Source organism: Apus apus, chromosome 9, assembly GCF_020740795.1.
Source record: "Apus apus isolate bApuApu2 chromosome 9, bApuApu2.pri.cur, whole genome shotgun sequence".
NCBI classification, from domain to species: Eukaryota; Metazoa; Chordata; class Aves; order Apodiformes; family Apodidae; genus Apus; species Apus apus.
This window is the reverse complement of record NC_067290.1, coordinates 19,639,305-19,667,210: the sequence shown is the minus strand read 5'-3', so window position 1 is coordinate 19,667,210 and position 27,906 is coordinate 19,639,305. Positions and strand designations below refer to the sequence as shown.

The 27,906-nt window shown below is 41.9% G+C and overlaps 1 protein-coding gene across 5 annotated transcripts in view; it reads right to left on the bottom strand.

Annotated features, from left to right (window-relative positions):
- The window catches only part of LOC127388327 (contactin-4), a 287,077-nt gene that overhangs the window by 182,779 nt on the left and 76,392 nt on the right, over nt 1-27,906 (bottom strand). The window contains exon 1 of one of the 5 annotated variants that reach the window (XM_051627709.1): nt 10,138-10,190. The exons of the other annotated variants lie outside the window; for them this stretch is intronic. The gene's annotated coding sequence lies outside the window, so the exon portion shown is untranslated. Of the gene's footprint in view, nt 1-10,137; nt 10,191-27,906 lie in introns of those variants that run through there. 5 annotated transcript variants of the gene reach the window in all.

Here is a 27,906-nt window from a genome sequence, read left to right as displayed (position 1 = left end):
CTTCCCTGAAACTCTGCTCTGATTTCTTTGGAAGCACAGCAAGCTGTTGGAAAACCAGGGAGCAGATGATCTCGAGCTGATCACCTGCATTGCTTCTAAGCCCTTCTACAGCCTTTTTTCTCATTCCTGATCAGGGTGAGGGTACCAGCCATGGCAATCTGTAGTTTGCCTGCATCTAATGCTCTCCCTGGCTGTTACCATGTGGAACTGCATTTTTAAGAGTCAAAACATCAAAATGCCACTCCTCAGGTGTTGCCACACACAAACCTACAGCATGCCAAATATCTTTTAACTAAAACTGACTATACCAGGGCACCACCTGCCATGGAAATGCATTTCAAGAACCAAAGTATAATAAAAATGCAGCTCCTAAGATTACAACAGTCTGAAAAGGAGAGGGGGGGAAAAGGAAATTGTTGCAGATGATGAAGAATCCAAGCCCAGGCTCCCGGGGTGGGGCAGGGGTCTGGGCTTTGCTCTCCCCATGGCTGAGAGCCCTGCAGGTACCTCATGAGAGGAAATAGCTCCCAAACCTGAACAAAACACTCAGACATACAGGGATTTTCATTAAACTTCTAATCACCGATATGCACAAATCGTTTACTGAGTGTGTAATTAAAACCTCAAGTGTTTCCCATAAAAAATATTTGTAAATTAGGTGAATAAATTATTCAGTGGTCATTACTGAAATTAAATCTTCTCTGAGTGAAGAGGAGCTACCCTGCGAGCAGAACTCAGAGGAAGATGCTAAGCTCCCTCAGATGCAACAGTACAATGTCCTGGTGCTGGTCATCACAAACATATCTCACCAATTCTGTACTAGGACTGGTCCACACAGCTCCAGCCTTCATCTCCTGAGGATGTAAAGACTTGATACAGGTCTCAAGTCCCTAACAAGACCACCAGTCCTTTAATTTCTTTTTTCACTGTCTGAGACCATTCACTAGCATCTCAAGAAAAAGATCAAGGCAGTTGCTGTGGCCACGTTGCCTACGCTCAATGACCACAAAAGGCTCAGATCTTATACCTGAAGTGATAACAGTGAGGGACTTCAAACATATGCTAAGAAAGAGGGATGGGGCTGCCCTGCTTTGCATCACCAGACCCAGCGCAGGGAGCAGGACCCACAGTGATGCTACCTGCCCAGGCACCACATCCATGGATAATTCCCATCCATTTTTTAAGCAGGTTGCCATTCCTGGACACAGTTCAATGTCAGACCTTATGTTTAAAGAGGGTCAGGATGAACAGGGCAGCTCTGGGATAATGTCCCAGGATGGCTATTTACTAGGTCTGGCAAGAGGATGGAGAACGAAAATTTTTTTTAGCTGGGATAAACACAGCAAGAGTTTTTCTTGCATTGTTCACTTATTTCCAATTCTAATCTTGGCTGGCACCTGGGGAAATTAAAAAAACCTCCCTCACATTTATTCACTATGAGAACCTGGCCTCATGCAGAGGCAACACTGAGGATAAACACCCCAGGGATGGAGTGAAGAGAGAGGAAGAGAAAGAGCTAAAGGACGTTGTGTTTTTTTCTGGAATAGTTCATTCAGTTCTGGTAAACCTGCCACCTCCTGCATTAGTTTATAACTATTTTTAGGTTGTGTATAAATTCAGTTTACACATCCAGATGATCTATGTTCTCTTACATATATTCCTCATGTTTTGCTTTTCAAAAATGACAATATGCAGGAGCTCATAAACAACCAGAAATATCAGCTCACCAGGGAAAACACATTCTCTGCTTTGCTTTTCCCTCCAGTTTAAAGAAAATTAGTTAACCACACAACAGCTTTCACAGCCCACTTCTCCACTTAAAGACAGAAATTCTGCCAGCATTATTTCCTTCAAGCACTTATTTCACCTCTGGGCATGTTATGGAAGCAATTTTTTAGCTGTCAGTGATAATTTGTTTTAAAAAAAAACAATTCTTATAAAAGATACTATAAACTTCATTCAGAACATGTTAAAATTGCTTTGCTCATTCAATATTTTTTTTTTTTTTTTGCAATTGGGCATAAGAATGTTGAATTTTTAAATTGTTTTGATTCACTATGTCACTTGAACCAAACTCCTTGATGCACTGATTCATTTTTAAGTACATGAAGCACCACTTAAGCACTCTGCATTTGCCAGAGAACTTGTAAAATAATTCAGCTTTGAGTTTTGCCTCCCCAGATTCCAAGATGTTTGTCCTCACTCATCACAAACCTCAGTGGAGGGGAGAGGAGGACAGATGGTCAGGAGGAGCAGCGGAACCCCCAAGGCCAAGAGAAACCCCAGGCTGCCATTACAAATGATACCATTTCTTGCCTCATTTCCTCCTATCTTCAGGATGGTCCACCAGTAGCTACAATGGAGCCCATAAATCAACTACAGCAGTTGAGAGGCCCCTAAAATGATACTTTCTCTGTACTGTACCAGCAGGGATTGGCCACTTGTTATTTACATTTCCACTGCAAACTATTTTGCAGCATAGATACATAAATTGTTTCAATAGCTCATTAGAAGAAAATGTTTAAATAAAACCTGCATTTCAGGTGGTGCCAGTGCTCGTGACTGTCAGCTTAGGTGAGGTTTAGCTTAGAATCCCTTTGGGATTTAAAAAAACCCCAAAGCAAACAACAAACAAACCCTGCGCATTTGTGTTGTGAAATTCAGAGACTCAGCCCTAAACATCTGGGTACCCAGGAAGACCCTTCCTTTGTGCCACTTCTCCTGGCTCAGAAAGGAGAACTTTCCTTCTCTGCAGGCTCCTTCCCATCCACCTGTTTTCTGCAAACAAATCCATGGCATTAAAAAAGTGCACACGAGGTCTGAGACCCCCTTGGGCTGTAGATGAACTGGGAGCCTCAGGCTGCAGAAATTGCAGATTATGTATAGAAGCCTCTAAGAATCAAAATATTTTAATGTTTTTTGCATGTTTTATTTCCTCCTCACTTGACAGTCTCATCTACCCACTGCCATGGGCTCTCTTTATCAATGATTGATCTTTGTTTCCCTTCCAACCTTATGGGGAAATTTGGAAAGCTGGACAGAGCATATACTTTTATTTTAGATAAGAACAAGGTTTACTGTAAAAGAGACTGCCATGTGTTGAACACTCCATATGTGACCTGACTCATTTATTGATGTTTAATATTCTTCTCTCTCTCTCAGTGTAACCATTGGAGGAACATAAAAGTGCAGAGGAGCAGAATACAAAACAACTGAGCCACCGTCAATCTGAGCCCCCGGGGGCCTTCAGCAATGACAAAAGCCACTAATCAGCTCCACCAATGCAGGAGACAAAACCCCATCCATCTTCCCCTGGCCAGCCAGTTGGGGAGATTCTACTTTAACCACTGCCTTGAAAATTCCCTGTTAAATAATGATTCTCAAAGATCTTTTTAATTTGCAGGTACCACAATGAGAGGCATAGAAGCGACTGCTGAAGGAGCAGCTGTCATTTGTGCAGAAATGCAGTGACAAGAGCACAGGGAAGCTGTGGGCACAGCTTCACTCAGGGAGATGCACTGTGCTTATTTGAAGAGACACAAAAACACATCAGGAAATGAAACTGAGATTCACACTGAGCGGCAGGAAAGAAATATGGGAATAAGGAAGGAAATAAGAAAAACAACACTAAAATATCTCATAATCCTGAGAAAGTGCCATCCCCTGTCTGGGGCTTAGACCCTGCTTTGAAGACCTAACCAGCTTGACACCAGGCCCACTGGTGGCAGGTGTTGCTCCACAGGCAGCACCAGTGCTATTGGTCCTCACCCTCTGGCCAATGACTCCCGAGAAGCTGCCACTGTCAGCCCACCTCTGTCTGGTCTCTAGGATAACCTGTCTGCCTCAACAATTACCCATTTCCCTTTCAAACCTAATTTAAGATCCCATCCCTCCTTCCCAGCTTAGTTCACTATAATTACAGAGATAATCAGCAGTGTTTGAGCCTGCGCTGGACCCAGTGCTGTGTTACACTGAGCACAACCAAGTAAAAGGGGATTTCTTACTACTAAACATCCCAGGGATAGAATTCAGCTTTACAAAAATGTTTCTGTGTGGATCACAAAGCACATCTGCTAATAACTTCCCCCTCCCAGAAGAGCAGCTCATTCACCAGCAAGTGGCCTGTGCTGAGAGCTCGGAGGCAGCAGCACCACTCAGACCCAAGACAGGAACCCAACCCGTGCATGTCACTGCTGGGAGCTGGCACCTTGGCTCCACAACATCAGTCACCCTCTCTCTAACGAATTATTGGCAAAGCAGAGCCGTTCTGAGGGGAACACGGTCCTCAAGAGCAGGGAATTTGCCAGGGAGGTCACAGTGGTGAGCAGCTCTGCCTGACGTGACTCCAGACCATCAGCTCCTGGGGCCAGGCAGGTCCATTGCCTCCCTGCCAGCCCCACAGACACCACAGGAAACACAACAAAAGCTTTCACATCAGAATTAAAGAGTTAGAGATTTGGTTGATCATTATCAGGCGTCAGATATGTGGACCACCACCTGCAGGCTACTGGAGGAGACACTGTTAGAGGCAATGCTGAAGGCGCTCGATCATTCTATCTCACCACAAACCAAGGCAATACAAGGGAAGGCAACTTCTGCTTCCCAGATGGAAATCAAACAGAGGCACTTTGAATCAGGACACCATTTCTGCAGCAGGAACTGCATTTCCACAGCCTTACATAAGAAGGTGGCTCCAGCCCCATCGGGAAGGTCCACACTTCAGTGACTTCTGGCACAACCAGCCCCACAGCAGCTTTCTTCCACTTTTCCATTAGTAATGGAAGCCCAGGACCCAAATACAATATCCTGCAAAGTATTTTGAAACTAAGGAAGAGCTGAACTTAAATTTTGAATAATTATATCAAAGAGCTCCCTGGGAAAAAACCCCAACATGCTGGCTATCAGATTTCAAACTGCCACTGCTCTGCAACTTTTAAAAGAAGATAATATCTGTGGGCAAATTTTCAAGTTTAATAACCAGAAGAATCTAAGAAATATTTATTCTCCCTTAAAAATTGTCAGGAATTTTCACTAAGTTGTTTGCTGCTTTACTCTAAAGCAAGCAGGTCAACTCACAGAAAAAAAAAAAATGCCCCAAAATAATTTCTTCAAAGGAAAATGACAACATTTATCATATTACTGGTAATGATAACTCTGATCCTATCAGACTAACAATACACTAGATGCTGCCAGTACCAGGTTAGGTAATTAGGATTATCTCATTGCTCTACTTTGATATTCCCTGTCTTCCACAAATTCCCAGCCAGCTCAAATTCAAGAGGTCATTGTTCAATTAATTTGAAAAGGAAAATGAGAAGAAAAGCTTAAAGTCTATTGCATTGCACTCTTAGTCCCTGAAGAAGGGAAATCACCTATAAGGTCTCTGCCTTCAAATGCACAATTAAATTGTGAAAGCTCAGCACCTTATAGGATCATTATGTAAACAACATTTCCGAGTGGCTTCCTAGGCTAATAATATTAGCTTTATTCTTGCTGTAATTGACCTATGGATTTATTTCTTCTTACTATGGCCACCAGAAATGCACAGCCTGCAAATAATTTTATTTAGTTGCAGACTTGCCGAGTGCTTGGTTTAAACTAAAAATTGGACAGTTTTTATAAAATCATATTAAATATATTTCCTCCTGCAAATAGTTTCTTTCAATTATGAAATTTGCACTACATTAGTTTAAAAAAAAAAAATTATGGGTTTTTCATACCCATCATTACAACACAACTAGGAATTTAAGCTACCATGACGTATTCCACAGTATCTATCTATTTTAGGTACTTTCCCTGAAGCAGCCCATGCAGAAAAGAATGTTTAATGAAACAGGACTTCTGAAATGAATGTGGCAGCTTCAGACCACCTAACAGATTTCTTCTCCATGGGACTCTTGAAAATTATTTGCTGATTATGGGTTCCCCAGAAGATCTTAGCTATCTCCATCATCATGCCATGGTTTCACTTTATGGGCAGGACAGGTGCAGCAGCAACCTGTGCCCTGGATAGGAGGGAACAGCTCAAGGTGGAGGCAGCTGCCCAGTTCATTAACTGGGTCTCCATCTGCCTGCTCTAAGCACTCAGTGCTTCGGGGCACAAACTCTACGGATCCATGAGCCTTGGTGTGAATTGGGCAATGCAACACTTCTGCATTTCATGTTTTGTGTCACCTAGGACAGTCCTGAGCAGCAGAAAAAATCTGGTAGGCCAGAATGTTCACTCAAGCAAGCAAAGAGGTAAAGGTTATTTCTCCAAATTACATAACTAAGTTCCGCACAAAGCGTCAGAGATGTTGGTTTTGCCAAAGGGAATACAAGGGACTATTAAAAGACAGAGAATAGGTGTTTGGAAATGAATTTGAAACAGCACAAAAAATATATAGTATACCAAGAAATTACACTCTAACATTAAGTGAACCAAGTGAAGCCAGTGACCACAGCGAATCTGCAAATCCTTTTCTCATAGAGTTCTAACTTTTCAGAGATGCGAACTATTGGACAATGTTCTTTCCAAGTTCATCCTAAAGACTACAAATATGAAAAAAAAGTTCACACTGTGCTCTAAAAAAAATCACTTCCCTTTCACTTTATTCAAATAAGTGCCTGTGTGAACATGATGGATGTTCATTAGAAGCTCTGAAGTGACAGGTACACAACTGGCACTTGGCGCTCGCACAGCTCTAATGAATAAATGGAGCGTGTGGTTCCACACACAGCTGGCACCATCCATAACTTGGTGTTTGATACTTGACTGCCCTTAGGAAAGATCTGTTTCTCAAAAATAGCTTGTTTGCAGAAAAAAAATAAATTACCAGAATAACCTTCTCAGTAAGGAGGCTGTGAAATGCAGTTACACAAGAAATGCCACAAAGAAAACTGTTCCAAGTGGTGATGTGGACATAAGCTGGAATCATCATTTAGTGCTCACACTGGAGTTTATTACCATACATATTCACTTAAAATATTATATAAAATTATTTTATTAATTTTCTCCAGTAAGTACATGAAGAGGCAGGCAATGGTTTGGTGGGAGAGGACCCCATGGGAAGCCCATCAGGCCACCTGTAGCAGCCAGTCCAAGGTTTCACCAAGCCACCAGTTCTCGGATGGGAGGTAAAACCCAAGTCATGCTCACCCCCTGCTAAAATCCCATCAACTCCCAGAATGTCACCGCATTCAAGACAAGATATGCTTTCTAGGACATAATTTCTCTAATTATTACAGACGTGTATCAGGTAGCCCTTGCCGATGATAAAAGAACCAATGCAAGAATGAGGATTGATGCTCAGAGCCAGCCAGCTGCATGCTCTGGCCTCAGAGAGGGACATCCTTCTGGAGGACTCCTCCAAAAGCATCTCAGACTATTCATTAGCCTCCTTTCCTGAATGATCCCTGGCACTTCAGTCCTCTAATAAAATACTTTAAAGTTTTAATGGATTTTTTTAAAAATCCAGCATTGAGGTAGATTTTTGGATGACAGGTTTTCCCAGGTATGATTTTTCTCTTTTATAAGAAGCATGAGAGCAAGGCCAGGTAGAAAAATCCTAGCAGTTTGCACAGCGGATTAGAAGGGCTAGAATGAATTTCTTTTACAGCAGCTCCAAACACCACATTGCCAAGTTTCATTCTAGGAAAACAGAATGAAAGCAAATCAAAACACGTACCAACAAATTTCTTCTCACTTCCCCTACATGATAAAGCAACTCAAGGCGCCATGAAAAACTGGCTACAGCTTCTTATTGCAGAAAAGTAACCAAACATGCAGAAACCCACCAGTGTTTTGGATTTGTGAAGAAATCCCCGGAGGGAAAGAAATGAGGTGGGGTTTTTTTTGCCCTGGGTGTATTATAGAACACAGCAGAGCAAAGCAGATTGCCACCCCTCTCTGTAATGAGAGCACCAAGATGGGAAAAGTTAGATTTGCCTTTTACAGCCCCTTTGAAGTCTGTCTGTCCATTATGTTCATGAAACTTCCATGGATGCCTGCCTTTATGAGACCTGGCATCCCCTGGGAGCTGCGCCCCTTGCTGCATCCCACCTCGTTTCACTGATCAGCAGCTAAAGACGGTGATTCCTAGTGATGGACAAAACCCCATGGGCTCAGTTTATAGCTGGACAAGCCCAGCTGGGTTTGAATCGTGGGAATTTAGACTCTTTGCAGATTTCACTGTTTTGTCAAGGTTTGGCAGCCCTGGGAATGCCATGGGACAGACAGATGTCCATCTGTCCATCCACAGCACCACTGTACTCAAGCAGCCTCCCACCCCAAGAGATACCTGGTTTGGAAGGAAAGAATGAAATCTGCCATGGGCAGATGCTGGAAAGCATAATTTTCAGTCCTGGGTTTTAAAAGACATAACAGTTTATTTCCTTGATTTTCATTTTATTTCTCCATTTTGTTGATATATTACAAATACTGATAAAAAAAATGTAAGAAAAAATACAGATGGGTATCTGGTGTTTTTGTTAAACTCAGAAATGCTTTACATGGTTGATACCTGTGCAGAAGCTGATTAAGCTGCCTAATTACAGCATGCTCAACTGTAAACTGCAATCACTGGTAACAACCAAGAGGCACAAACTCTTTTGCTGACTCTCAATTATTTCTGTTTTCTTTTGAGCAGAATATTAAGGCACCTTCATAAACCAACCTCTACAGCACCAATATGGTGGAGAGGATGTTCTCACTCACACTAAGGATCACAGCAGATACCCACACTCTCTAGGGATATATTCATTCTTAAGGGTCAGAGTCTATTCAAGTCTACAAGATGCAAACCTTGGGCAGCTGTAACATTTAAGCTGGTCTTGTTAATACAATATAAATAATGTCTATTTAATTAGAGAAGGGCCAAAACTTGCTTCTTATTTCACTCAACACTGAAAGCCAACCAACAACTGAGATGACAGGAGCCAAAGTCTCCAAGTGCTAAAGGCAGCTTGCAGCAACAACCAGTCACCAAGTTTTGACTCAAAGGCTAATCTTAACATAATAATTTTCATTACTATTTATACACAAAAACCTGTTCTCATACTTTGTGGCTATCTTTAATGAACCTGTGATTCTGTAAATGAGTGGTATGAATCACACCCAAATCTCAATTTGTCCTGTTTATTTTTAAGTAGATGAAGAGGTAGAACACAATTTTTTTCTCCTTTAAATAGATGTGAACAGTTCCTTTAATTACCTCTGGAAATTTGACTGTTCCCAATTCAGCCTTTATTTTTGGACATGTTTTTTAATACTGTCTTAAAAAGTCACCATGTGCCACCATGCTCTTGCCATTAACCCTCACTGATTAAAAATATTGCTGAGAGCAAAAGCAGATGGGTTCAAAAGCAGGACACGGAAGAGGAGGACAGGGACACAGGAGGTGGGGTGACAGAGCTGAGCAACCGTGTCCATCACCCACGCACATCACCCAAGTCTTAGGTGAAACCAGCCTGGATCCAGACCATTTCATCTTGGTTGGCTTGGACTGTATTGCTACCATGAAGCAATGATGAATGTCCAGCAAACTACAGAAACTTCACACATCTCCTCAGCCTCAGTTCTCAGTGCAGAAGGACAATGGGGATGTAAAACACAACGTAGATTTTCCACGCATGAAGAAAACAACAGTTTTTCATATCCAAACCCACAGAGTAACAAAAAATTCAGTGGGGAGCCGAGATATTCTCCTCAGCTGCTCAATACCACAATTTTTTTATACAAACACAGAAAGCACCTGAGCTAGACCTGGTTCCCCAAGGTGAGCAAAGCCCATCTTCCCCACACCGCTGCCAAGGATAAGAGATGAACTGCCTCCCACTGCAGCAGCCTGCTATAAATACCAAAAGACAGTTACATTATTCTAAATCTTAATGCAAGAACACACTGAAATATTTCACATCGCACAGCAAATGGTTTGAAGATTGCAGACAGAGGAGTCAGGCTATGAATAACTGACAAGAAAGTCTCTAGATAAGCACATGAAATTAATTATGCTGTACCCAGAAATAAAGAAAAACCACGATCTCCAACGCTAACAAAACAGCTGGTAATAAATAACAACGTGTAAACATTTTAATGCAGTTATTTTGGTAAAATTAAAATCAATGTCCATGCAGCAATAGCTATTAAATAATACTTACTGGCGAACAGTCTGAGAAGCTTAAAATCCTGTACCTTGTGTGTCAGAAACCAAACCACACAATGAGGAACAGCTGGAGCTCATCATTTATACCATTTTGAGGTCTTAAGGAAAAAGGCTGCCAAAAAATACCATGTACAGATCTTCGGGGCAAATTGATCTCATAAAAAAAGGATTAGTGCGTGTGAGGGTAATCAAATGCTTCGTGTTGGATTACAATTCCACTTAATAAATCAAGCTACTTCAAGTCATGAAAAGGTTCGTTTGATTCACCAGCACCATTCTATTCTATACTCATTTGATTAGTTACACTAAAAATAAATCCCACACAGCAGAAGCAAAAAAATAAGGGATCTGCCTTATCAGATACATGCCACCAGGAGTCCTTGTAACAACCCCACTGCTTTCCCTGCCACGCCAGCCCCACCTCTCCAAAGAGCTTTGGAAAATTCCAGCTCAACCAAGTCACTTCTCATGACGTGCACTGAAATTTGAACTTTCTATAGCGAAACCGCTTCCCTGGCTCAAGAACCTGCAAACGTGGCAGGGTAAGAGACGAGAGGAGATACACCAGAACCAATGACCTTCCAAAGAAGGTAACTGTGGAGGGTTATCATCTTAAAACCCTCAAGAAAGGATTACTTTAATCTCATTTTCTGTTTTCACTGCCTGATGTGGTGAGGCTGGATGAATGCAACACCAGACTCTCTCCTCACACAATGCAGTTTGGAGACTGCTGCAAGGAGAGACTCAGCTTTGCATTCCCATGAGGCTGTTCCCATCCTTGTCTGCAGAATAGATGGCTGCTGTTGAGCATGTTCCCCTTGCAGCGTCAAGTCTGCTATTACTCCAATATAATTAGGGACCTCTGTGTTCCCAGGGTAATTTTTCCTTACGAGAGATGTCAGCTACTCGCTCTTCTTATTTTTCTCATGACAACATCTGCGGGTGACAACATGACTTTACAGTGAAAAGGACAGGGAAAAAAATGGTAACCTCCTTTCTTTTTGAAAAATAAAAATGAGTTTGTGTTCTGACAGTGGTCGGCACTCCTCTGAAAGCTGAACCCAGACTTTGCTGAGAGGCACGGTACTTCACTATTTTATTTTGACCTTTTCATCAAGTGTGCAGCTTGATTAGCCAGCTGAGCCAATTCCTTTCCTACGAGAACAAAATCAGCTACTTAAAAAAGATAAAACATGAAAAGTATCGAAGTAAAAGTGTTATTTCATATTCCCAGAACAGTTGTGGTTTAAAAAAGAAGTGTCCCCAGCCTGACATCACTGAGCATTAAACACTCCTTGGTAAAGCACTGAAGGACAGCCACTCCTCTCCTCCAGCATCTTCCCTCCGAAAAGCATTTTTCCCAAAAAAATTCCTTTTCAGAGGGATAATGTGTCTGAGAGACAGCAAACTCTCAGCTGAATCCCTGAGGAGCAGCCAGAGATGCAATGGGACTCAGCCACACAACAGCTTCACCCAGTTCCCACAGACACTCCATGGGTGGGTTAGGAGGGAGAAGATGAATTTGCAGCATGCAGAAGTGGTTGTAATCATAGATGCAAATGTCAAGAAACAACACAAAGATCTGCTTGAGACAGATTCACAAGGATGCTGAGCAAGCCCCTTCCATCCCTGTCCTTGGGAGCACCCACAACAGCTTTCAGACCCAGAGGAATCAAACCAGATTATTAAAATGAGTCTCTTTGAACAACAGCCTCCCTATGCTGAGCTTCCATATCACCAGAGCAAGTGCTAGGAGAGGACCACGACCCCTCCAAGCTTCCCACCATAATAAATGCAAAGACAAATTCATTGTGCTGGCAGAGACCTCCTGAAACAAACATACCAGAATTTCGTTGTTTACTAGAACAAATTTTGGATACGTACACATATCCACACGTGTATAGGTAATATCATTGATGTATCCACCTATTTCCCCCCACAAAAGCTCTACATATGTGGAGCAAGATGTGCTATCTTGGCCTGCCAGAAGGACAATGGAAGGACAGCAGCTGAGATGCCACCACTAGGTATCACCAGACCATGCTCCCAGCTGCTGGCTGTGGAAAAGAGACAAAGCCCATCGCACGGCAGCCAAATGCAAAGAGTTGTTTCAAAAACCAAACCAGATTTGCATTGCTCACGATGAAGCTTACTGCCCATCTGCCACCAAAGATTTAAACAGCAAACTGGGCTCTCCAACCCCAGGTAAAAAGAGCCTTGTCCATCAGCAAGTCCAGTCATAGTTAAAAAAACAAGTAGCATTTGCCTATATATTAATTAAGCCGCCAGTAAACAAAAAATTGAGTAACAAGATACAACATCTTAAAGCAATTACAACGTCTGAACTTGACTTTGGTATTTCTAAGGCAGCAAGAGCAATATTGCAGCCAGCAGTGTCCCAACACAAGAGCTCTTAGCATGATGGAGTGACTCCATACAGGGCTCTGTCACTCGTGCTTCAACTCCAAAATATTTGTGTTACTAGGCTCAATTAGCTGGTGTTGGTGATTCGAGACTGTTCTGCAAGTATCTTCTGAATCTGGGAGATCCAGGGAATGAAGAGGCAAAGCTGAAGGAGGAAGGTGCCAGAGCAGGAGCTGGTGCTGACAGGCATGATGTAGATGGGATGCTGGGGTATTTTTATTATTTTTTTTTTACATCAAGCCACAGGCCCAGATCCATGCTCTGAACACTCCATGCATCTATTACCTCTATTTATTACATCAAACCACAAAGATGCTTTAACAGTCCCTCTCACTGCGCTTCCATTAGCAAGATACTGGCACGACTTCCTCTCCCCAGTCCCTCCAATGGCAATTATAAAATATACCCCCCTAACTACTTCTGTTTTTTAAAAGTACATTTTCCTAATCTTTAATTTATAAATCATTTCCCACATGTATTAGTAATAAACGTTCCAAGGCGGCAGACAGGAGTACAACAGGAAAGCATAATGCTTGCTGCTTACTCGAGGCCTCATTAAAAAGGCATCAAGAGCAAGGAAAATAAAAACAACCTTGTGAACCTCTGTAATTGGTCTCAAGACAAACGTAACGCTGAGGACATCAATGCAGAAATGTCTCAGCCCAGTCTAAGTCTAGTGCCAGAGATGAGAAAGAAACCCAGTTCACTCTACCTTCTGCACTCCTCAGTTCTTACTGTTGGGTGTATTTTTATTAAAAACCACAAACTTCTTATATTCCTCTATAGATCAGGTGTTTGATGCCATGATATTCAAAACCATATTTAAATAATAATTAACACACCCCCACATTAATTATTTTATGGACATAAAAACTAGAGGCCATTTTAATTTCGTTTAACTGTGGTGGAACTCGCCAGGACACTGCCTGGTACAGCCTGCTGTGTATTTTATCATCTCCCTGGCTGTGCTTGTTCTCTATTTTAATAATTTTAATGGTTAAGTTTGTAATTTTAACATGCTATTTGTAGAACTCATCAAGCAAAGAATCGTGACATTACACATTTTTTGCAAAAGAAAGGGCTAAGCCACCTCTGAAACGAGCAGTTCATGTCAGCATGTGAGCAGCCTTCCCCCTTGCCAGCCAGGCCCAGTGTCACTTCCAAAGGTTACTTTTTAACCAAACACAGCTTTACTGAGCAGACTTCAAAATTCATATTTAAACCAAAGAGGTCCCTGAGGCTCCTTTTAGATACTTCTGGATTTCCCAGAAGACTCATGAAAGTTGATTAAACTAAAAATTGCATTTCATTTCCCTGTTTTGTTTGCACTTTAAGGGAGAAACTTGCAGCTGGATGACAGCCACGTATTTCCTGATGGACTTCCATTCCCAGCCATAAGCACTTTGTCACGTTTTCCCCCACCTGAGGTGTACACGTCTCACTGCTTCTCCAAACACAGAACAAAACTTTCTCTGTGAGAACTCCACTGTAGAAACCGGAGCAGGGCTTTCCTAATAGCCTTAATTTGTGAGATTCACAAGCACAATTATTTATAATATCTTCCCTTGGAGATACGTTTTGATGCTCAGTAATGTCCCTTGCAAAAATTAATTCCTGCTCAGCCGTCTAAGCTGGCGGGTTGGTGTTTGCAGGCTGGCTGGTCTCCTCCCAGTGTTGCTCGCAAAGCATCTCCCATCCCAACCACCACCACACCAGCCCCAAAAACTGCTTCTCCTGCAGGCACCAGCCCCTCCTCTCCCCTTGCTCTCTTGTTCTGTTTTGCACAAATCTCTGTCAAAGGGATGCAATGACAATAGTTTGAATTCATCAGAAAAATAATTCTTCACGGTGTCTGTCAGATGAGCTGAGGTTCTGTGCTGCGCTCGGGCACAGCTCACCGGGAAGGACCTGTAATTAATGCACTCCCGCTCTCTCCAGAAAGAGCTGGGATTACTTCCACATGCTAAGTGCCATCAGAGCAGGATCGTGCAGCTAAATGAAGGAAAACCTATTTCCCATCCCAAACAAAACCTTCCTCTCCTGCTTCCACCAGTAGCCCCTTGTCCCAGCACCGAGCCGACCAGCACCCACGCACAGCCACGGAGTTCCCACCCTTGGTCCCCCATTCCCACCACAGCCCCTGCTCCAGACCTTCCCACAGGCTGTAAGAAACAGCTTCAAAAATACACTCATGATCCCAAATAGGAAGAGGGATAAGAAAGCTAGCATAGATCCAGCCTTGGCTTCACAAATGCCGCCCCCCCCCCCCCCCCCCCGACCAAATTATTACATCTGCTAACACAAATCACAGAATCTTAGGGGCTGGAAGGGACTTTGAAAGATCATCTAGTCCAAGATCATTTAGTCTAACAGAAAAATTGAAGAGATATGGTTATTAATAATTTCAAATAGGATATTATTTTTTTTTTGCATATATATTGTGCCCAAACTTCAGGCAAGACCTACAACAGCAAAAAAGAGTAAGAAAGTTAAGATTTCTAACTTTATTTTTCAGTATCACCTACCAGATTCTTCACCTTTACCATTAAAAAAAAAAAGACAGACAAAACTGGAGTAGGAACTCATATAGTTAATTAGCATTTGTGCAGGCTAATTACTTCTCTGCAAGCAGTGTTGCAGGCACTCTGTGGATGAACTGCTCTCTGCTAACCCTGCCTGGGCTGCTGGCAGCAACAGATGGGAGCAAAACGGCTTCTGTAAATCAGGGACAAGTGACAGCAACTCGATTATTTCACAGCACTGAGAAACAATCTCAGGTAAAATTCACATTAGAATGTCATTAGGATTTCTCTCTGAAATATTGCTTTACATAAATTTTGTAGTGTAATGGTTATTCAAAGCCTCAATACAAAGAGAGACCTAATCAGTTCCTTAGTCCCCTCTCCTAACTTGTTTGTAAGTTAAATCATATTTTAAAAAATAGATTATGATATATTACAAGAGAGACTCCTTACTTTAATAACATCTCGTCAGATATGGAGAACAGTGCTGCTAAAATACTAAAAATGTTAAAATGAAATTTCAGGATTAGAAAAGTGCTGAAGTATTTCAGTTTTCCATTACATGCACTTAAATTTTGCAAGATGGGATCCAATTAATCAGATATGGTGCTCAACTTTGGAACTGCCAAAGGCAGATTATATCAGAGGAGGACAAAGTTTTGGTGCAGTCTTAGAGGTTCTTTTCAAACACAAAAAGTCAAGACAAGAAACAAAATTACCCTTTTTCTTTTTTTGCCCAGACCAGGTAAATCAGAGGACATGAGGGTCCCCTCCTGCCACCATCAGTGTGGCTTCAAGAACATTAACACCAGGCTTATTTAGGACTGCAGTATTAAAGAGTTGTATTATTTAGGAAGGAAAATTTTACTTACGATGCCAGATGCCTTTGTATTTGGTTAATGCTACCTTGCATCCATTTTAGCTTAATTTCAAGCCTCCATAGGTTTTTTTTTTCTTTTCTTCTAACCAACAGAAGCAGCCAAAGCCTTTCCTTGCCAAGCCAGCTCTTTGAGCTGGTTTCCCTTGCAGGGATGCTTCACAAATGTAGCAGCTTCAACATCTCCACCAGCCCAAACCCCTGAGAAATCCATGTGTATCCATTTCTTTGAAATTATTTAAGATGGGGGGAAAAAAAGAAAAAAAAAAAAAAGGAGGCACTTCCTTACTTTGTGTTAGATTTCACAAAGTTTAAATGGTCTAATATCCTATTCCTTTTCAACCTACCACAAAGTGCTAAATGGTAAGAATTACAATCCTGCCACCGCTTAGATCCTGCCTGATAAGGTGAGGCTCTTACATTTATACTGACTTCTGAAAAAGCTGTTGCTATCCTGGTCTAATAATTAATAATTCATGGAGCCAAATTACAGCTCTGGAAGGCTATAGCCATTTTTACTAGTTCTTTCATATTCCACTGATTTATGTATGACTAAGTAGGAGACTGAGCAAAGGAAAAAATTAAAACTTAACACTTCAGGTTTAAAATTCAATTGCTATTCCATCCTCAGAAAGGATGGATGGAGCAGGGTATAACAATGCTTCTTTTTGAGATAAGCACCTGTACAAAATTTCTGAACATGCATTAGTTTTATTAGATTAAAAATAGCTTTTGCAGCTACTAAAATTCTAGATATTTAAAACTGAAAATATTTATCACTAATTGGACTTCTAGTGTCACGGGAGTGCAATACAACATGTGAATATTTGTAATATCTTCCCTGTAGTCCTTCTTTCATATTGTCCTTGATGAACCAACTAATTTTTCTGCTCCCTATATCTATACTCTCATTGTTGAAGATGCATTTTTATTGATCTGTGTACAGAACAAGACCTACCTAAAGACAAGGATCAGTAATGGCATCAATTGTTTTTTTCTTCCAGAAGTTCATAAAATGATCTTTCTCAATGTACCAAGCAAACCTGAGCTGACATTTTCCAAAGTGCCTAAAAGGGTTCCAGAGGGAAAGGAAGATCTCAAGTCCCCCAGGACACAGACCATGATAAACAAAACCAAAATAAAACAAGAGCAGTCATCTAAAGACACAGACATATTCTGGGCTTTTTGAAAGTTCTTAGTCCAGTGAGGCTTTTTATTGACTTTTTTCCCCCACAACATTTCATCCTGAGACACCAGCACTGAGGAAATGCTGCCTAAGACCTTGGGAGAACCAGGAGACCTTTCTCATTAGATGCACCAGGCTCATGCTGGAAGCTCCCAAATCAGCACCATCTTAGAACAGCCAGGCTGACCATGGCCCAGTCAGTATTCCAGCATTGTAAACCAGGAAACTCTGAAGCTTTTAAAAAAAAAAATAAAATTAAAAAAGTCTATTATTACCACTGATTAATAAATGAATTATTGTAATTTAGTGGTTAGAGGAACTACTGCCTTGACTCAGCTACTACAGCCTCTAGAAACACAGCTTTATTCAAGGTCCTGAATGTTGGTATGACCTCTCCTGCCCTCAGGTTCACTGTCTTATCTCCTCCCTCCTCAGCACATTTAGCCTCTGGTTATTTGCTGGTTTATCTCAGTAGGTGCAGATATAGAACCTGAGCACTCTCCTGTTGTTATAACACACAAGGTAACATTAAACTTAAGCTAAAGCTGCCTCCTCCATTTTGGCCAAGCTGCTGGAAGCCCACAAGAAACACCTCTTTTTTAACAAAGAGTTTAAGGCCAGATAACAGCCATTTAAGTTTCTGATTAGCACAAGTTTTAGAACTGCAAAATGTACGTGAAGAATCCTACATGAATGGAAACAACAGTTCTTGGAAGTCACCTTGTGTAAGAGACTCAGCCCTCAGTTTGCTATTGCAAAATTTAAAAAATCTCAGAAAACCTAATTAATTCAGATAGACTGTTTAATATTTTTAACAATGAAAATAAAAGAATTAAATTGGTGCCAAGAAGAAAGAAACTTCTTGTTTGGGTTTTTGGGAAAATGTGCAAGGGCAACATTTTGATTGTTGTTAAAATGATTAGGTCTTAAATTGATATTTAGCTTCCTAAGAGTTAAGTCACTGTGAAAACTGTTAATTCCCTATCTTATGTGATAACCTGGCAGTTTTACATTACCACTATCTACGGATCTTATTTATTTTGAGCTCAAATATCTAAAGAGATGAAGTTATTTAGGCAGAGGAGACAGACTCGTGGAGCTGCCTGTGTTGCACACAAGTATTTACACCCCCAAGTAGGCTTTGAGGCAAACACCAGCAAAACAAACTACTAGGGACTGCTACAGATCTGATCCAAGGTGCCCCAAAACAAATCCTTCACCAGTCTTTTGGAAAACAACTCTGAGTATCTACCAGAAACAATTGTTAACTCTGACATTAATTTACTTGATTTTTCACTAAAGATCAGAGCAAGAAAACACTTTTGTATCTGTGCATCTTCTCCACACTTGGCTAATTTTCACTGCTAGACTGATTATTTTTTTTTTCATTTGTCCTAGATAATACTTCGTGTTGTTGATTTGGGTTTTTTAACAGTGGCTGGTGGAATACTGCAACAAGTTGACCACAGAGGTTGTAGAGTCCTTGGAGACACTTAACACTGAAATAGAAAAGTCCCTGAGTAACCTGACCTGCTTGGAAGGGGAGGCTGGAGTAAATGACCTCCAGATTCCCTCCAACATACATTATTCTATGATTTTTACAGAGGCTGGAGCTGGGAATGAGAAGAAAAAGTGGACGTACACAGGCATGCTTCTGTATTCAACCCCCCAAAAACACTGATTGCTGAGCAGTTCCTGCAAGGAAATCTAGTTTTTTTATTGCATCTCTTATTTTAATATAAAATAATGGGATTTGCTACTAGACCAAAAGATATATTTCAAACAAAAAATGTTCCCAAACTTGAACCAAACTTTTAAATTAAATCCTGACACCGTGTTTGGCAAATAAGTGACTGACCAGACCATGCTGGAGAGCAACTGGAGAGGTGGTGGGTTAGTGTGCGTTTACCACAACTCAGTTTTAAAATCAGTGCTGGGTACATTAATTCCTGAGGAATCTGAAACCTTGGCTTTGCCTCCTGGAAAGGCTCATAGTGCTGGCTAATTGGAGAGGCATCATGGCTAATAGAGAAAAATGGCAGGAGATGCCTGGGAGAGGTACTGCACCCTCTGCAGTGCTGAAACAGCACAGGAAAAAACTCTTACAAGAAACAGTGACCTTAGTCTCAAAGAATCTAATTCAAGGTGAATTTAGATGCCGAATTTTATCAACGACTACTTCTTTTCACTAAGTTTCGTTTATGCCTCGGTTTTTTTCCTGGATTTAATGCCAGCCTCCTGTATCCAGCATGTGCAGAGGGCAGCATCACCTCTCAGAGCCCACGTACCAGTAATTAGAAGCTTTGCACTGTACTTAGCTCCACTTACTGTGATGAAAGATGCAGATGTCTGTTTTAAGAGGCTCTGATAAGCTTTCCATTTGATCAGCCTGCACAAACACCCTGCAACTCATTCTGTGCAAGATTTCTTAACCCACTAGTCACCCAGAAGCACAGGCTCCCAGCAGTCACACTCCTGCAGCTGAGATCTCTAGGCCAGGCAGAAGATCTGAGGTAACACCATAGGCATTGCAATAGTTAAGACCACATTTGCCAAAGCCCTTCAGGGTCCCACTGAGCTTCCAAGCAGCACTCAAGCAGCCCAGCAGTTACTGGCAGTACCCAGTGTCCTGCTGAAGTACCTCAGGACACCTCTGCTGATATATCTCTATATACTTACATTTATCCCAAAGTCCTAAAGCCAGCAGGAGAAATGAGTTAGGCTCTCAGCATGAAAAAGCACATCCTAAGTATACATCTGGAGTGCCTGTAATCCAGTCACCTAAAATCAGCTGGTTAATTTAAGGGCATTACCACCAATTACACCACCAGTAAAAGGCAGCTTATAATGCTCAGAAACTTCTACTTACAGAGCTTTGCAGTTTTTGGAAGTGTTATGACAAATCTCTGATCATTTTAATAAATATTATTTAAGCTTTCTTATACTATTGAAAATCCTACACTAAGCACAGATTTGTCTATTGCATTGGCTAGAAAAATCAGCACAGTAAACAAGGGCAACAATATTCATTTTTAGTTAGAGGGCAAAAGCAGAAAATAATCAGACTTGCATTTGAAAACACAGCTAGGGGTCCCAAAATCGCTAAACATGTTTGTCTTTTCCCTTAGTTTTAAATTGCTGCTGTAGCTTTCTAGCTATGAAAGCATCATCATGCAGGAGACACTAGGAGGAGGCAGAATGAAACCATTAACCTCTACACGTGCAGAGTTTGTCCAAGTGCACAACAGGAATAAATTCCCATCCCTGGTATCCTTACACACACATGTACTCGTGACACTGGGAAAATGATTTTCCACCCCAAACTGAAGGACTGAGCCCGTACTAGCCCAGGTGAGCACACTCAGGGGCTGCAGGAAAGCACGTGCCATCTTGCAACAAAACACATTTTAAATCAGACTAACACATTCATTGTGTTGGAACTGCAGAAGGATGCTGGAGTATGGAAGTATTCCTTCATAAATTCCCAGCAATGTGCTGCCTACGTTTCTTAGTAAAAGAACAAAGAAAATCTCAAGCCCAAATAAAATTTCCCAGTTGTAGAACAAGGAGGTACAGGGGGCACATCTGCCAAAGCTGTAGGGTAGCGTAGAGGGGCAGCTGCACCAATTTACCTTTTCTTCCTAAACTCACAGGTTTCTGCAGGGAACAATTGATTACAATTGCCCCTAACTTCTAAGCTTTTCTTTGATACAAGTCTGAAAAGTAGACTCCAGTAACCTCCCCAGGATGAGCCCTGAAGCTGTAGGCAGAGCTGTCTGTTGGCTGACACTGATACAGCGAAGGGAGCATCAGGCAGATGGGCAAAAAGCCATGTCCAGCTTGAGCCAGGTACTGAAATCTCCTCTGTCAGATGAATCTTTAATCTATTTATAATCCACAATGTTTCCACTAAACAGCACTCCATGGCTTACCGTCTATCATTTGCCACATAAAGGCCACAGAGCTAAAACATACATCCAAATAGAAAAGTGGGGGGTTGTTTATTTAATTATTCAAGCAAAACATTTAAGAGATTGACCTTATCACCATTCAATCTACAGTCATTATTACCAGAACAGCTCAAAAGCAATTCCTGTCAGCTTCCCCACTGCAGTGTTTTGGAAACCAGCTCCCCTGCTACGAGAAAGTTATTCCTGCCGTTTTCCCTATCTTTTCATTAGGAAAGCAAAATACTGGCAAAAATTAGTACCTTGCTTTTGACACTTCTTTCTAGGAGTAAGGGTCTCAACCCACATTCTCATGACACCTCTTTAGGTAATTCACACAATCTTTTGTAAGTTATTCATACGTGAGCCCCCAGCAAAACAAGGAGCTGTTGGAGTGAGTCCAGAGGAGGGAAATGAAGATGGGAGGGCTGGAGCAGCTCTGCTCTGGAGACAAGCTGAGAGGGTCGGGAGGTTCAGCCTGGAGAAGAGAACACTCCAGGGAGACCTTAGAGCACCTTCCAGTGCCTGAAGGGGCTCCAGGAAAGCTGAGGAGGTACTTTGGACAAGGGCTTGTAGTGAGAGGACAAGGGGTGATGACTTTAAACTGGAAGAGGGGAGATTTAGGTTAGATATTGGGAGGAAATTCTTCGCTGTGAGGGTGATGAGATCCTGGCCCAGGTTGCCCAGAGAAGCTGTGGCTGCCCCATCCCTGGAAGTGTTGAAGGGCAGGCTGGATGGGGCTTGGAGCAACCTGGGCTGGTGGGAGCTGTCTCTGCCCATGCAGGGGGGCTGGATCTAGGTGAGCTTTGAGGTCCTTCCTAACCTAAACCATTCTGTGACTCTGTGAAGAATTTATCTGGACCTACGTGCATCAGCTTCCTCTTCCTCCCCAGCCCTTCCTGAGAGCTCTGTTCTGCTCCCCAGGTCTACCCCCTTCACTGCAAGAGTTGTGGGAGCTGGAGGGTGAGGGAGAGAAATTTCAGGTTTTGTGGCATGGCAAGAGCCTGCCTGAAAGGGGATAAAGCTTTTTAGCAGCAGGTGGAAGAAAAAAATGCAGTTCTGCAAAGCTCAGGCTATTCCCACTCCCATTCCTCACTAACAACCCTCCAGGACAGCTCCAGATAGCAAGACACACAGGAATTAGGTTTCCTGCCACAAACCTTCATCATCTGTGTCTGTGGAACAGGAGTAAATTAGCAACAAACAAGTTAGCAACTGCAAAGAGCCTTTCAGTAGCCATTTTACTCTTGTACCACAATCTACACAGCACTTGTTTTATTCTAGAAGCTACAGAACCTAACAAAGAAAATACGTGCTGAGGTTTCATTATGATTATTTATGACCTGATTTATGTATCTGATTATGCACCATTCACAGCAGCCCAATTTCAGTCAAGCCTCTCACACTGCATGCTCCTCCAGCAGCACTATGGTTTTCATCTCTGAGCCACACGTGGTGGGACTTGGCTTCTGGAGGGGAATTTTGAGTTGTTGGAAGCACTGACAAGCCTCATCTGAGACCAGAGACCACCATTCCCAGCACTGCATGAACCCCAGCAGGTAGCTCTTGGCCAGGAGTGTGGGACATAAATGAAATGAGAAAAAGCTTCAGCTGCAACATTCCCCACAGGATGTGCGTTGTGTGTTAAAAAGAGGAGGTCTTATTAACAGCTGCTGCTGTCCCATTCACTCTAAGTTTTTCTCTCATTAAACCCCTCAAAAATCCATTTTTCCACAGGAAGACATGTTTTCATTTGATGCCATTCACACACATTAAACCAATGCAATCCAGTCAGGGTATGTGGACATCTGGAGCAAACCCAGAGTATTTAATATGGCCAAGAAACTCAGTTCCATGAAAGTTCTTTCTTCCATTTTTCTTCTATTTCTTCCACTTTACAGAACACAGCAAACAACCTAATCTTGCTGTAGTTTCACATTAGGAGACCAGGGTTAGAGACTGCTAAAAAGAAAAACCAAGTCCAGAGAAAGCCCAGCTGCCAGCAGTGCAAGTTGTGATTCAGAGAGATGTTTCTCTGCTTGGAAGGGCCAGAACACTGGTCCTGGAGCTTCTGCTTTGAACTTGGCTCCAGGCTTTCAGACAGCAAGACAGCTATTAAGGAAGCAGCCAATGGAACAATACTAATTACACCCTCTCTCTCCACTCCCCTCAATTTAGTATCTTTAAAGATGATAAAGTTTAGGACAGTAAGGACTGTAAGGCCTGAACTTCCCTCAGCTGGGCAAAGTTTGGGGCAGGGGGCTGCTCTGATGGAGACACAAGTGCAACAGGCAGAAGTACTCAAGTATGGAAAGCAACTAAAAGAACTGGCTTCTCACTTTGATATTCTAATAGAGACACACAAACAGATCTCAATTTTTATAGCCTTTGAGAGCAAGACAATATGAAGTTTAGTATTTCAAACTGAATTTAAATGCATCCTTAAATTATAGAAAAAAGGCTTTTGTTCCCATAATGGCAATCAAAAACAGATGCACTAATAATGAGGCTGTTATGAGTCCAAGCAATTGTTTTTCCAATACAAAAGAACCCTTCTTATGCAAAAACTTTGATTAATTATTTTGCATCAAGAAGAATGAACCTTCTTTTAATTGCAGCAAAAAAATTCTTTATTGATTAAAATGTCATTTTAAGTAAGACATTATGGAACCAAAAGATCATTTCTGCTCTTTCCAAATTAAGCATACAAAACTCAAATTTAAATTGTAAGTAAAATGCCATATATTGCACTGCACTGAATTTCCAATAATAGTAACCACTTTATATCCGTACAAACAAACTGTCTTAATTAGATTGACCTTTAAAAAGCTTCTCAGGAATTTGAGAAATGTAAATACTTGAAGTATGATTCATTCACATTCCTCTTGGCTCAGACAGCTCTGAAAGCTTTGAAACACTGAGCTGGAGCCAACTTCATTCTTCCTGGAACTCTGCTGGGGTTCAGCATGTCCTGGGATGAGTTTGGTCCATTCTAGGTACACGGTGGCCTGGGGGTGATCTGGACCTCCACACAGCTCTGCAAGGCTGGGAAACACAGTAGGAGCTACAGCAAGTAGCTGTGAGACAAACAGGTGGTTGGTGGGGTTGAAATTGAAGTGACATTGCTGTGCCAGAATCATAGAATGGTTTGGGTTGGAGGGGACCTTCAAGATCATCTAGATCCAGCCCCCCTGCATGGGCAGAGACAGCTCCCACCAGCCCAGGTTGCTCCAAGCCCCATCCAACCTGCCCTTCAACACTGCCAGGGATGGGGCAGCCACAGCTTCTCTGGGCAACCTGGAGGGAGTGTCTCACCCCCCTCACACTCAATTTCCTCCTGATGTCTGCAGGCAAGGAGGAGGCAAAGAAAGTTGTTCATTCCCCTTGATTAGGGGTGAAGAAGGGCAGGGCAAGGAATCACAAAAACACAGAATTACCTTGGTTGGAAAAGACCTTAAAGATCACCAGTCCAACCACTAGCCTAACACTGACAAGTCCTTACCTAAACCTCACCCCTAAGTGCTATGTCTATACGACGCTTAAGTACCTCCAGGGATGGTGACTCCAGTTCATGCCATTTGGCACAGGCCATGAAATTAAGAAGAAATCCTAAATTTAAACAGAAATCTCAAGAAGGTTTCTAAGTATTTAGTGTGAACAAAGAGACTGCAGCATGGCTCTTCCCTTGCAGAGAGTCCCTGGAGGTTATTCCTCATAGTTTGTGTTGACTTGTGACACGTCCTGTAGGGAAGTCTCACACGTCCACACGGGTAACTCGCAGGTTCTTCCTCAGAGCAATTGGCTTTTATTGATGCTGAGCTTATCCTTTCTAGAATGAGGAAGTGAATTTGGTATCAGGGAATTTATTTTGCTGGTTTATGGTGCTGTTTCACAGCATGTGGACCTCAGACATCAGAGGGTAACAGAGCTCATGTTTCAATGCTCAGTCTTGTCATCTCTCTTTTTCTCCCCACCTCCCTGAGTGACCACTGCTCAGACCTTGTGACCAGCATAACAATAAAGAACAGATTATTTACTCAGCAAGTGACTGTGTACAGAAGGCCTGCACAATTTGGAATAAAACCAACACACACCAGACTTTGCCTGAAAACAGAGAATGACAGAGATGGATGCATATCTTACCAAAGGTCTAGGAAACCTAGTCACATCCTTGAAAAATATTGCTTGTACACACAAATACAGCATTATAAAAGCAACACAATCCTGCTCAGGCTGCCTGCTGGCTGTCAGTGTGTCCAACCTTCTCATCAAAGGCAGTTTTGCACCCTCAGGATTCAGCTGTGCTGGCTTCACCTCCATCCACCAATCACACCTCATCACCACACATGCCCCTCATTGTTGGTTTGAAACTGTCAATTTTAAACCTCTCTCTCATGAACTTTAGCTCTAACTAGACTACAGAGACCGTGAGTATTCCTGGCAACAAAGGAAGATTAAGGCTGGGAAGGACAAACAAGTATCATAAAAATAACAGTGTGTAATTGGGCAGCCTACCATAGCCAGGGAAGAGAAACAAGCAGGTCAAGCAATCAAGAACCAGGAGAAATGACCTTAAAAAGTTCTGTCTGGGGACACGATGCCAAGGGTCTCATCAGCATTCAGCTCCACCACCACAGTCTGGAGGAGGAAACGTAATGCAGAAAATGGAGAGGAGGGAGATAGAAGAGCAAAGGGGAGAAAAACATCTTTCTTCATTCAGCCAGGGAGGAGATGGAAGGCAGCCATCTGCAGCCTTTTTCACTTTTTCTTTTTCTAATGAGTCCTCTGGTCTGTGACCCACCCATGAATATATTTTTCAGTATCACATATAATCTTAAAGAAGCAAGATTAGTGACTTGCAAAGAACAGAGTTAGTGGAGAGGTGCTGTCGAATCTTTCACTGCACTTTCCCCTTGTTTCACGTGAACCGAGAGGGGCTTCGGGTGGGATTTTCACCACCTCTCAGCAGATTGAGGTGCTCAGTGATCTTCAGCAAGAGCCAGGCACCAATCTGCCTTTTATGGCTTTGAAAATCAACTCTTACTTGAAAGCTTTTCAAGACAGATTGTGGTTTCCTAGGTGTTTATACAGCTCCTTCAGCACTGGGGTGTTACAGCAACATAAAGTGATATTGAAAATTGGTTATTTTCTGTCATCTAGCTTTTCCATCAGGTTTTTACAGCTTTTTATAATGAAAAAAGATTTGAGGGGGGGGAAAAGGACAATTTTATAAATGCAGACACATACACAATTTTCATATGTGTTTACAGATTGGCAGCGAGAAACTGAAAACCTCCAGAATTTTTTTGTTTTCTTGAAGATCCATTTTCCAACAACGACACTTTTGCCTGAATATTTTCAACGACATGTGATCTAAATTTTACTTCTAGGCTGTTCCAGAAGGAAAGAAAATAAATGTTAGGTTTACCAAAACAAGAAAATCCCACTCAGCTTACAGGCTTCTTCTCCACACTGTTGCTTCAATGACATGAAAACAAATATTAATTTCCAGCAGGGAGAAGCACTCTCAGGAAAATGCCATCCTCAGCTGAAATAAATATGCAAAAAAGCCAGAATTAGATATTCCTAGGAACCAGGCAGGTTCCCTTCTCCTCTGCTTAGGTCAAGCACTAGGACAAGCTGGTAAGAGGTAAAGCCAGATCTGGTTGCCATATGTCACCCTATCATACTTATCCTCAGACCAGTTTGCTCTTTCAGATGTCATTAAAACTGACTATATCGAAAAATGCCTTAAGATCACAGCATCTGTGGTGCTCCCAACCCATGGTATTTAGGGCTATATAAAAGATTTTCACCAATATGCTGTACAAGAGCAGGCTCATGCTCTGTTTGGGGACAACACAAGGCTTGGTCCCACAAGGTGATGACAGCCCTCAGTTCTCATCAGCTTGAACATGAAGACTCGGCAGCTCCTCAGATCTGCCCTGCTCTAAATACATTTTTAAAAATTTGAATGTGCAGCTCCAGATGCTGCCCAAGTCTCTCCCATTTGAGGAACCTGACTACAATACTCTGGAATCAGAGCTGTTTCTTTTTTTTCTATACCACACCCACCAGAACATTTTTACAAGCCACAAACACAAGAAAAATACCTTGTTTCTAGTGTTTTGGGAAATGTTTTCACCTTTCCAGGTGAAGAGTTAAATAGGTAATCTCTAAGGCTTCCTTATTTGCTCCTGAAGTCTTCAAAATGCCTCACTGCTTTCTGGAAGAGCCCTAACCTTAACTGATAGGGAACCAAAACAGTTGAAATTTAAAAAGTTACCAGGTTGCCAAATGTGAATAAAATTGGTTACAGAAGTTCAAAAATGTTACAGCCTGAAAGAACACTTCTTATTACTGAATTCTGCTTCAGTTGCACCAAAATACTAATTCAGTTTGGACTTCCACTTGGCACAAAAAAATAAAGGAAAAAAAACCCCACACAACAAAGCAGGCCAGATTCACTGCTTCATTGCCAAGAAGTCCCCAGCTCAGATTCATACAGGCTAGCTAGCTGTATGAGAAGACTTGAAAACATTTCACAGTGATGTAGTAGTTTTGGTCCATAAGCTTCCTAGAGAGCTTAACAAGCAATATATGAAATATAAAACCTGCATTAACTTTACCTTCAGACTAGACTAATAAGAAGTCCACACTAAGTTTATTAGCATCCTCTTATCCCCACAAAAATACCCAGCAGACACTTGACTCCACAGTGGGAACAGTAAAACTCTCACCAGTGACCTTCCTAAATTCAGACAGAAGGGACCAGGTTGCATTAGTATTCCTATTAAGACAATAAAGC